Source organism: Sprattus sprattus, assembly GCF_963457725.1.
Source record: "Sprattus sprattus genome assembly, chromosome: 4".
Taxonomy (NCBI): domain Eukaryota; kingdom Metazoa; phylum Chordata; class Actinopteri; order Clupeiformes; family Clupeidae; genus Sprattus; species Sprattus sprattus.
This window is the reverse complement of record NC_137923.1, coordinates 48,002,189-48,014,895: the sequence shown is the minus strand read 5'-3', so window position 1 is coordinate 48,014,895 and position 12,707 is coordinate 48,002,189.

Here is a 12,707-nt window from a genome sequence, read left to right as displayed (position 1 = left end):
TTAGCGGTCACACTTCATTTGGATTGTCCCCTATAGACTATCTTCAGATGCTCAGATTATAAAAAAAACTATCTGTTCAAAGTCGGCGTTAAGGTTGGGGTAAGTGGTTGGGTTTGGTTAAGGTAATGAACAATTAGAAAGTCTCAACTTGAATTTCAACAAGGCTCTGTAGGCAGACTAGCCAAATAAAGACTTAATTTTCCTTTGAAGTGAATGTCGACCAGTTCTCATTGGTAATGGATATTCTGCTGGAAATAGTGTACTGTACTGTACTAACAAGCAGAGCCTTTGGTTTCTGGTTACTGTATGTTCAGTAGATATTTATTTTTGTGTTTTGTTTAGTTTCTGTGGAAACAAACCTTTTCAGAGTTCTAGAATGTTCCCTGTTTTTTTAAGTCCAGGGAAGGAGAGGAGAGGAGAGGAGAAGAAAGGAGAAGATAGGAGAGGACAGGAGAGGCATGCCAATACTAACAAAGCTAACTCCGTTCGACCAATGAGGTTTAAACACTGTGTTTTGCCAAGGCCCTTTCCAGGCTCTTCAGCCCTTTCGGGTCTGCTTGCATACCCTTCTCCCCATTACCTAAAAGTTGAGATATTTTTTCAGAGCCATGATCCATTCTCAACAGTATCTTTTCAGTTAAGGGGTGAACTTTAACAGCAGGTCTCTCTCAGCCCTTTGTAATGTGTTAACATGGAACAGTGCACTTTGTAATTGGTGGAATTTGCATGGTACGGTTCAAACCGCTTGATCCATTAGGATTAGGCATTTTCGCATGGAAGCCAGATACGGATCACTGCTCCAGGTAGCAATCCATTCGGCAGTGTGGATGCAGCATTGTGCTGGGATATTATTAAAAGGGGATGAGTGCCCTGCATTCCATTAATCTTGTTTCTTTGTTTGTTTCAAGCCTTTTTCGCATTCAATTAAGCATTTCCAGGGGGAAAGAGTGGATGCAAAATCCAAAACAAAGAAATATGATGCAAACACGGCACTGAGACTTTAAGATGCTCTACTTATAGCGACTCTGTTGAATTATGTCTTAGCTGTACTCTCTTACTTTCTTACATTTAAGTACATCAGTTGATACTTTTGTCTCTACTTACAAATGACAACATTATCGCTCCATTTTTCTCTTATACAACAATCCTGCTCAGGTTAAATCAAAATGTAATCTCTGTAGTAAAGGTGAATAAGTGATTCTTCCAAAAGCAAAAGCGCACCACACATTAAATCACACATAATCAAAATGTCCTTATCGATCTCTTCAACTCTCAGATATTTAAAAAAAGAACAACAATTTCACCACAATGGTGTGTAACCTTTTAAAACACCAAATCACAGATTTTTGGAAATGCCCATTTTAAAGACAGGGTTTCAACCCCCTGGACCTTTAAGGGCTCTCACTTTACATTCAAGTGATTGAGTTGAACTGTAAGTGCATAGAGGTAAGGACTTTTAGGGTAAGAAAACAGGATAAACAGCTAATGAAGACATACATTTTCCTTTGTCCAAGAGTTCCCTCTGGCTTTTCCTCTTGACACCCTTTCTCCTGTTTGATCAATTTCAATTTGCCATCCCAGTGCTTTTGAGAGGGGATGTATCTGGTCACATAAATAACTTCCAGCACAGACCGTCTGCTTCACACTCCAAGAGGTTAGCCTTTGGGTACGGAGAAGGAGCATAGTTTTGACTTCGCTGAATTAAGTCCAACTTCTTACCTGGATATTGACTAGTCAATGTCTGACACTGCATAAAATGAACACTATTAAAACAAGAAGAACCATTAGTTAAACAGCTAATTGTTTTGAATGAGTAAAGGTTTTTGACATTTCTGTGGTACTGTGAAATGGGACCTGGATGCATTGTGCATTGATACATTCTGCACTCCTGAGATTAAAACTACATACTGTACCTGTGAATAAAAACCTGTGTACATTCAAAATATGTTGCCTCAGCTGATTACTGGTCTTTGTAATGACTATTTTATAAGTGGTACATACATCACCCAGGCAACCTATATATATCATATACTAACAACATGTACATTGCTGTGTGTACCGAAGGGAGAGAGCAGGCACTCCACCCAGCCTCTATAGTCTAAAGGGGACCAAACCTGCACTCTGACCGCAACGCCAAAGAGCCAGGGTGAATTGTATGGCAGTCAGAGCACACACTCATATGTACGCTGTATACTCCTCTACACTGTGTTTGAATAGGTAATATAAGTACTTTGCCCGTATGAATCTGCACAGAATGCCTTTGAAGACACATGTTCTTTTTGTGCTATTCCCACACAAGGCATGTTCTATTTGCACATGGAAAAAGGCACACAATGCATGTTCTCTTTGCACATGGTAACACAGCTCTCCTCTCCCACACACTCTTTAATCACAGACCTTTGCGTGCCCCCCCAGCCTTGGGTCGGGTTATCTGTGCCCTTTGACCTCCCTCCCCCCTGAAGTGTTCTGCTATAGAAATAAATACATTGTTTTGGTACATTCTCATGGTCACTTTAATCTCTCACAAGGAAAGAGCAAACATGTCCACAAATAAGCACTGAATAGGGAGAGCAGTGAGAACTATGTTTACTTTATATATTGTACTTTATAAGTCTCTGATTGCTTTTAAGTTCTGAATTGCATTGAGCACTAAATGCATTCAAAGAAAATGGCTTCTAATGCTTTCGGACAGGGGTTCACGAGGGACAAAAAGCTATATAAAGATGTGGTGTTTGCATGTCGTGTCTATGTGTACATCTCATTTGAAATTGTTCAGTTGCATTCATTGAAATGTGGCTGGCTTTACACTGGTGGTCGTGGATGGGTATACTAATAGAACAGTAACAGGTCATTACAAAGCATTCGCTTTCCTTAATGATCACGAATAGTGTGACTAACGTTGATACATTTCTATCGGTTTTTTTTCTTTAGTTTTTTTTTTTCTTTAAATGTAAGTTAGTTTTTAGCTTTGTTTTAGTGTTGCAGTGTTATGTGGTTAAATGTAGTTACATGGAATCGAAAAGAGCCCAGAGAGGAATAGGCTAACTGATGGGAGCAGATTGTGTCATGTTTTAGATAGATATGGATAACATCTAATAGGCCTATTTGCTTTTACTGCACTGGTATTTCATTCAAATCTAGTTTCTCTCCTTCATTATTTAAACTGATTGACTGAAGACAAAATCGGTGTAGGAGATGTAGAAGTGTGTCCATTCATTTTACTCACAGGTATGTGTTTTATTTTTGCCTGCTGTTGTATTCTTTACAATTAAGTTCGATCTAGTAGTAGTAGTTCAAGACTGGCTCATGACTGTTGTCATAATGTGTCATTCGGTGTTTGTACACACAGCTAACCCTAACCCTAACCCTAACCCTACAAACACCGAATGACACATTATGACAACAGTCATGAACCAGGCATGAACAAAAATAACGTGTCATTAATGTGTATGACATGTGTCATGTCATTCTTATGACAGTGTCATGTCACCCTTATGTAGACCCCTTCAAATAAAGTGTTACCGGTTATTTAAGCGATTCTGAATGGTTACAAGGAATATCTCAAAGAATATGATTTTTTTTTAGGACTATGTGTTCCCTGGTGTAAGATTAGGATGTTTAAAATATGTGTATGTCTTATTTGCAGGGGTAACAGCCTTCTCATGGACAGGTAGAGAGGTTGACTGTAGAGAGGCTGTGGATAGGCTACTCTAAATCATTCCTGACAACGAGCACTAGGGTGGAAGGCCAGATTGCTGCAGGGCCTTTTCTATGGGGGGAAAATCTGGAATCCTGAGGAACTCTCACTGTGAACCTGTGATCGATGTCAGGGAATTTGTCCTGAGGTGAAGAGGCAGGGAAGAAGAAGATGTAAATCAAGACCAGAGGCATCACGGCCACAATTTCAGCAAGTCAACAACATCACAAAGTACTGAAGTCATATGTGGCCACACTACACTAATGCAAACACTAATAGCACTCTCCCATCTTACCCAGCAAGGTGAAAAGACATCACATTTTATGAATAAACTTTCACTGTGTTCATACATTGCATATAAGTATGATTTTGAGCTAATTTGCTACTAGGTTCCTGTAAATTAATGCAACACTATGCCAGTTTTTGAGGAATAGGCAACTCCCTTTGGTATCATCTTCAAATTCAATTAGATAATATACGACCATGTGAACATACCTGCCTAGCTCTGTCGCTATCATGGCTGTATTTATCTGGTCAAGCACATTGGGGTAAAAACACTTTCCATTTTATCTTCAACTCTTCAGATAGGGTCATCACACAAGTAGGATAAACCAAGGTTCTACCATTATAGCTTTCACAGCCAGCTATATTGCCAACATACACCAAAAGGCTTACAGTAAATTGTAGAACTTTCACTGTGAGCTACAGGCTATGTCACAAAAATGGACACATAGCTTAATTCACTATGAGTGTTTGAGTGCCTCTTAGGCCCAATCTCAATACTTCCCCTTACCCCTTATCTTACCCCTTACCCTTGAAATTGCGTTCATGTGAGAGCTAGTGGTGTCTCAATACCCAACTTGATCAAGATTAAGGGGTAAGTTTAAGGGGTGTATGGCCCTCGTTTTTGAGATGATCGGAGAGCTACCTTACTCCTCCAAGGGCTATCCCAGAGCACACCGCGAAACCAGCTCGGGAATTTTCAAAAAAACATGGCTGCTTGAAGCGAGGAATATTTTACATGAATAAAGCTATCTACACAACTTTTTATATGTTTATAATGACTCGGTTTGATCTGAAATGTGCTACTCGAACGATGCATAGTATTGTCGGTCTTAACTGAAGCTTTCAAACGGTAGTTTTAGGATACAAATTAGCGCGTATACCACCACTCCATTGGCTTATATGGTAGCTTGCCAGCTATCATGCTACATACACTACATGTAAGTATTTTTGGCTTATAATTAATTTAAAAATGACGACAGTCTTGTTTCGTGCTCTACACAGTTGTATACATATATATTTGCAACCATGTTCTTCATTAGACTTTTTTTAAATCGCTAGTTTCATAGCTCATACAGTCACGCATGACGTACCCGAAACCGAGTGGCGTCTCATTTCATAGTGGAAAGATCTCAGCCCTTGGCCCTTACACTTGCAAGTGCTAGGGTTAAGACTAAGACAAGACTAAGCAAAAGGGGCAAGGAGAAGAATCGAGATTCGGCCTTAAACTACCTGTTGACAACCGATAAAGTGTTCACACTTAAAAGCCAAAGCTGTTTAGAGCAGAAGGAGATTGTGCCTGAGATCAAAGTGACTGAAAGAGTGCCATTGCAGTGGAATGACATCAATAGCTGTTTACTTCCCATTAACTTGTCAACAAGACTTTGTATCATGGCTGTATTTATCTGATCAAGCACATCGGGGTAAGAACACTTTCCATTTTATCTTCAACTCTTCAGATAGGGTCATCACGCAAGTAGGATAAACCAAGGATTTGAACAGGATGTGAGATCAAAAACTAGTAAAGACGTGGATCAAAAGCTACGCATCGCATCATCTACCCTGGAAGTGCTGTTGATGTTGAGGACTCCGCTCACTTGGTGGTGTTTGCCTACGAGACCCTGGATCTGGAATGATTGATTCAAGTGTTCACTATCCACAATGTCAAGCAGTGAGAAGTGCTGGCAAAAAAAAATCTTAATTTTTTGGGATGTTTGTTTACTAACTGGGGGGCATTTGTAACAGTGTGCTTTGTTATATGCTTTATATGTACCAACACAATACCTAAATACCTTAAAACACCTGACAATATAGCCTGTAGCTTTAATGTCCTCAAAAGGTTGTATTTTGAGGTGCCCTTAAATTAGAAACAGGCTCCCTTAATGCCTCCTTCATCTGTTGGTGTATGGCGATGGTAATTATCCCAGAATCCATGTACAAACCTACTTGATATTTACTTTGAAAATCCCTGAGAATTCTGACTCATTATTGAACAGTATGTTGTTGTTGGATCTGACAGATGTGTGAAGAATTGAACAGAACACATGAATGATGAGTTGTATTTCCTTTTATCCCATACTATACTATACTACCTACAGCCATGTGAAGTCAACAATAAAAGCAAATGCAAGCTTGGTGAGCCATTTTCAGTCTTTTTTATTTGCACCAAATAATTTCAGCAATAAGTGGCTTTGGATGAAACCTAAATGGACAAATAACTGATCAATTTGTTTTACTTATCAAATATAATGAAAAGGGTCATGAGGGACAGCGAAGAAAGGCTAAAAGAGAGGGACGACAAAACAAAAAACAGAAACATAAAAATATCACTCAGCTATCATATAGCACTTTGCTCTTTTGTAATTCTGCATTGTGAAAGCCGATTACACTTTGTCACATGACAGTCAAGATATTAAATGAGCCGTAAGCCTCACAGAACTGCATCCCCTTCCTGTGATTCCCAGTGGGAATCGTACTCATGCAGACATCTGCTTCCCTTCTCTTTGAGACAAAAAACATCTAAAACATGTTTTTGGATGATATCCACTGCACATGTGAGAGTATATAGAATATACTATACAGAAATGCACTTCAACTTCACATCTACTTTCAAACATTGAAGCACAAACTTTTATATCAAAATCTCAGTATGATTCGGTGAATTCAAGCTATTAACTGTACATCTTAAAATATGAGTATGAATGTATATGAACAAAGGTTGGAGTCAATATTTCAAAGTTAAGTAATCTATGACCAAAGATGATTAGGTAGATTAGTCTGAATTCTACACTTGTCATTGCTTGTTTGCCTTAAAGTCACCTGGTTTCTTCTGCCTCTGCTCAAGTGATGGTTGTTAACCCCAGTTTCATGAAGTATGAAGCATACAATTTGGCCGGAAAAACATGCTAACTATCCATCCACGGGTTTCATGACTGTTGTTCTGCCTCTTCCCATCTGTGACCAGGGGAGCTGCCACCATTTTATGTGCCAAGGTGGGCAGGATAACTAAAGGTGGGTATGAGAGCTAAAGGGGGAACTAAAGGTCGGTATGAGAGCTAAAGGGGGAACTAAAGGCGTTCTAAAGAACTAAAGAGGTTTTGTCTGTGTCAGAAGTAATTTGAACCAAATTACTTATTAAACCACAATAGGATTTCAGTCTGTATTGTGTCCACACTAAAGACGTTTTGTAGCTGAATATGGCCTGAAGGCATCGTTTGCAGCACCAATTTTGTTTAATGTAGGAGGGGCAGGGTCCCATCACAGGACATATATTTTTACTGTAAATATGCTTTGGCCATGGAATCTAGGCCTCCATAGGTTTACATTGATCGCTTTATTCAGCTTCAACCCCCTTGGTATTCTCAGTAGAGGCAGTTATTGTTGACAAACTTGGTTTGACCAAGAATAAAATACAACATCTGACTGTGGGGACTGTGGGCTACCTACCTAATTAGCTTGCAAGCTTGTTTATGCTAAATTACTTCTAGTTTTTCTAACATTTTAGAGGACCACTGAACTACAAAGTGCACAGCCTGGACGGCTAGTGGGAATGACAGGTGTATTTTGTTGTCCTTCACATAACCATATACCATCAAATTAATTTGAAGATGATGCCAAAAGTATTTGCTCATAAAAAGCAAAACTAAATAGCGGAAACATACAGCAATGTGTCCTAAGGGCCTCTAAGTGAATTCCGTTTTATCCACTTCTCACTATAGTGACCACATTGCTGTTACACATTCCTGTATAGTCAGTGGGAGGCATTTCAGCACCCTGGACAGAGACTTTGCCAAACTCAGTGGCCCCTGTTACCATAAATCCTGTTGATTCAACTCCTGACCTTGTCAATTGCAGCTTAAAATGCCAGTTCATGGTGAGGGCAATGGAAATGCAGGGTTTCACTCTTCTCCCATATCTATTTCCAGCGCAAAACAGCAGCTTGTGTTTTCGTTGCTCCTATGACATGTGTACATGTTCATATTACATTTCTGTGCAATAACCCTTTACGCTTTTGCATTTAAGACCTTAAAAATGAAAAGACAAACGTTTTATTTTATTGAGTTGACCATACCTTGTAGACACAGGGAATGAAGAAAAATGATTTTGATCATGTGGCACTTTGAGAATAGCCCACAAGATCAGACAAGGAAATACATATCTTATAGTTCTTACATTCTTTTAATTCCTGTTCTTGTCATATTTCTGTTATTCTCTTAATTATTTATGCCACTGTTTATTCTAAGAGAATGACAACCTTGAATGCACAACCCTCTGAGCAGACTCCTACCATGTTTTCATCAGGTCACTGTAACACATAGCAAACTGTTTAGACTTTTGATCACTTAAAGGGTAAATGAATCTAGCTAAGAAAGCTTGAAGTGCCAATCTCATACCTCTTAATAGAATCATATGTATGACAGTAAATGACAGATACCTTCCTTTCAGGTCTGAGTGTTTGGATTTGGAGTAAACAAGCGCGAAGACTTGGATCATTATTTTGAGGAGATCCCACCATCCTTTCAAACTGGCGGACATGGAGGCAGTTTGGAGTAGGACACAATCAAGGACGTCAGCAAAAGTTTCAAAGCTGAAATGTCCCGAGGATAAGGGCCATTGATCTGGAAATACCCGCAGGTTTACTGCATGGTCAAACAATGAGAAAAACACTGTAGGCTTACCATAAGGCTTACCATACAATTGTGTGCTTGTTTCACGGTCATACATGTAAAAAATGCATTACAAGATAAATCAGATGTACAGGAACACTTTCTGAAGCTTTATTACTATTTTATTTAGGCTTTAAGTGGTCACCATATCCTCTTCCGTTGTTAATGATCCTGTGAACTAGTTTTCAGGATTCATATCAGCTATACCTAGCCCATCATTCAAGAGACTGTCAACTGAATAGCCTAGACTCTGCTGTCACATACCACTTTTGAAACAGGGCATCAGGTTATGTCCAACTTAAGAGTTTGAAGCTATGCTGTTTTCCTGTAAAGAGTGGCAATTGTTGATAAGTTGTTAAAATGGCAAATGAAGACAAATGAATCCCTGTGATGTGATAAATGTCAACTTTTATCCTATTTCATCAGTTAACCTTTGGCATTTACCAGAGAAATGCAACTTAATTAAAAATAGACTGCAGGGGAGACCAAGGAAACTTCTGACTAACTGATTGAAGTGTTATTACTGTATTCTTTAGAGATTAAATTAGTTTAATAAGAGGGAAAAGGGGTTTGGCCCCAAGGCTCCCAATCACCATCCTGGTACTGCATTTTCTGAACGTGAAGACTTTATGTTTGATACGCATTTTTCTGTCTAAAGTGATTCCCTTGAAGTGTGTATGCTGTTACATGTTTAAGCTGAAATAAAAGCAATCTGAAAACATTGAATAAGGATGTGCAGTTCCTGAACTCCATTAGATGCTCCTCTTTGGGTCTGATGATGAAAAATGACTTAAATGGCATTATTGAACAGAAATCTCCCCCTGAGACCGCGAACTTGGCATCCTGGTGCACCTTTAATTTTGACAGCATACTCAATCAAACACTGAAAGCTACACTAGATGATTGAAGCTGCACACTATAAATAATTGACTCCTAATGACAGGGTGTGTTAGCCAGAATAGAGAAGAGGTTTGGTGTTGTTAGAATGAGAAGAGTGGAAACTTCTATCCACTGTGATGCAGGATCATTCCAAGTTCTGTTAGATGATTTACTTAGTCAACCATGTCCCTTAACGAACTTTTGAAGTGCATCATCACATAATTTTTTGAATGTGCTGTAGTATATTCTAATATGATTCAGTTGATTTTACATATCTTATGTAAATAGAGTCAAACATTAAAAGGGAATTAGCAGTCCTCTTCTCCCAAACTCCTTTAATAGCTGACTAGTGTGGCAGAACATTAAAGCTGAAGGCTGAGATGGAACGCTATGTTTTACCTGCAATATATATCATAGGGTGTTGGTGCATTATTCTGTAATGACATTCCATTTTTTGTGGCAGTATCTTCCAATATGTGTGTACATGTGTATGTCTGTTGGGTATTGATGCAAATCTGTAACTTGTAAGAGAGATAGAGAGGTCACAGGGAAATTCCATGTGCTAAAGAGGCTCACATGATAGATCATGACAACACAAGGGCATATCCATAACACCTGTAACTCAAGGTCAGGATATCAAGTATGAACCAAGAGGGAAATAGTGGAGGCCAAGGTTATGCCTATAGCTAGTGGAACGAGCTGCCAAGCACTACCAGAGCAGGGGCGTCCCTCTCTACCTTTAAGAAGCTCTTGAAGACCAAACTCTTCAGAGAGCACCTCCCTTCCTAACTTGGACTTCTACTAGTACTTAACTTGCACTTACAGCAATTACATTCCCTCCCTTGTACATCGCTTTGGACAAAAGCGTCTGTGAAATGACTAAATGTAAAATGCAATAGATTGTATGTTTCCGATGAAATTAAGATTTTGGGGAAAATGTTCTAAACCATTTCCCTTAACCTAGATCTGATCAATACATCTGAAGTCTTGGACCTAGGGATTGAATAACTGTCTAGTGGTGACATCTAGTGGTGGAGGACTCCTGAGCTAACATGCAGATTATTCAGTTTCCATAAAAGTGGGTAGTGAGTGTCAGAAGATTTGCCTCAAAAACCACCAAAAAGTCACCATTAAATAGATTCATTGTTAGTTTAATAGTTTTTATTACATGTATTCTATTTCAGTCTTGCATTAGCTGCATTATGTAATAAAGAACTGCATCTATGTTAGTTAGTATTGCAGTACTTTCCTTAAGTACTTTGTACTGCATCTATGTAAGTATTGCATTAGCTTACAGTACTTTTCTATAATATTTAATAGTAATATAGTAATAGATAGTATAGTCATAGATAGTAATAGATTTTATTGAGCTACATTAAGAGCTGAGTAACAGTAGGCAGCAGTTAGAGCAACTCTGGAAGTAGAACTCCAGAGGGCAAGAACAAGCAGCTGAAAATCCAATGAAGGCCATGCACACTTAAAGAAACAGCTAATGGATGCCATGCACACTTAATGAAACAGCTAATCTTGATGAGGGCCAACACTCACGAGGAACAAAGCATTTCACTCACACCACAGGCTACTTATGACAGGATATAAATAATAAAACACAGCAACTGTACTCTGTTCAACTGAATTTCTTTTATTGTTTATAAATACACGGCCCTTCAGCACATGCCAGGAAGGAAGAAACACATCTTAGCAGTTTCAAGGTTTAAGATACAGCTTGTAATGACCAGCAACCACGGTCTATGAATGCATTTATTAAACACCTTGAAGTAAAAACTGTTATGTCACTGGAAGCAGCAAGTCAGCAATGAATAGTTGCCTGTCAAAGACGTGAAAGAATGTGACCAGTACGTGCTGAAACCCAATTGACATGGATTTGGGAAAAGAAAGCCAACGGACTCTTTCTCCAGAGCTTGTCCAATGGGTCATTTTATTGAAACGGAGTTGCCACTTTTGAACGCCAAAGCGTGTCTAATTGTCGTATGGAGAGATCGCACAAACGATCTGGTTATAGGCAGTCTGTTTACACCACTGATGTAAGCTGCATTACCCACTCATCATTTTCATGGTGTCATTTTCAGCAAATGGCATTCAGTTTCAGTCAAACTTCTTGGCTCTGAGGTGCAGGAATACCCTGTGCCATGCGAGCTTCGTCGAGCCAGTGAAAGTAAACAGCCCTCTCCCAGCCACTGTGCCAAGTCACAGCCGAGTGTAGGGTGTTTACATTTACTCAACTCCCAGTTCCTTCTGTTGTCTTGTGTATAACATTTATGTGCTCTGAAATGTATCTATACATATATGATCATGACACCAACTGACAGAGGATAAGACTTATACCTCATCTGTTAAATTTGAATAAATTACTTTTATTGGCAAAATGTCCTCCCGGATTTGAAAACAGGTGGGTTCTTCAGCTGTACGACTTCTCTAAGCAAAGATCATTGTGTCATCATCAACACACTCAAGGTTAATTGTGTCACCATCGTCATCCCATCACACTGCTACAGCAGACATGCTGTGTACATTAGCTGTTGAGAAAGAATACTGACTTCCTGGAGCATTATCACATCAAGTACTATGACATTTATTACAGTTTAACTATTGAAATTGCTGAATGGTTCAACACTCTAACTTGAAAAAAAAGTCTATCTATGATAAATTTAGTATGGTAGAGATAAGACCATTGTTGAGAAACAAACAGAGCGCTGTATGACAAAAATAGCTGAAGTTGTTTGAAGGAACAACAATTTATATATATAAAAAAAGAGCTGCAACAACAAACCCAAGATACAGCACAACCACTCCAAAAACTTGGTTAGCATTTCAAAGGGAGGATGCACTGTGGCTACGGAGCACAGCAGGCGGTGGGGACTGTTGTTCCACGAGGTAAAACAAGCCACCGGCAGCCGCAAACATCTGACTGAAAGCCAAAGAATGCGTGACACAGCTTCCAATCAGGGATGTTTACAGCCACAGATTGCCCAGAGCCAGCGGGGATCTAGAACATGTTGACATACTATTACAGCAGAATGTCGATATGATACATTAGCAATGTGTCAAACACAAGCCGCTCACTGTGAGGAATTTCACAGACAACAAAGACAGGTTGCTCTCATTCAGAATCATCCAAGGTACATTAAGGTTGTGGGTTTGCCAACTTAGAAGTGACTGAC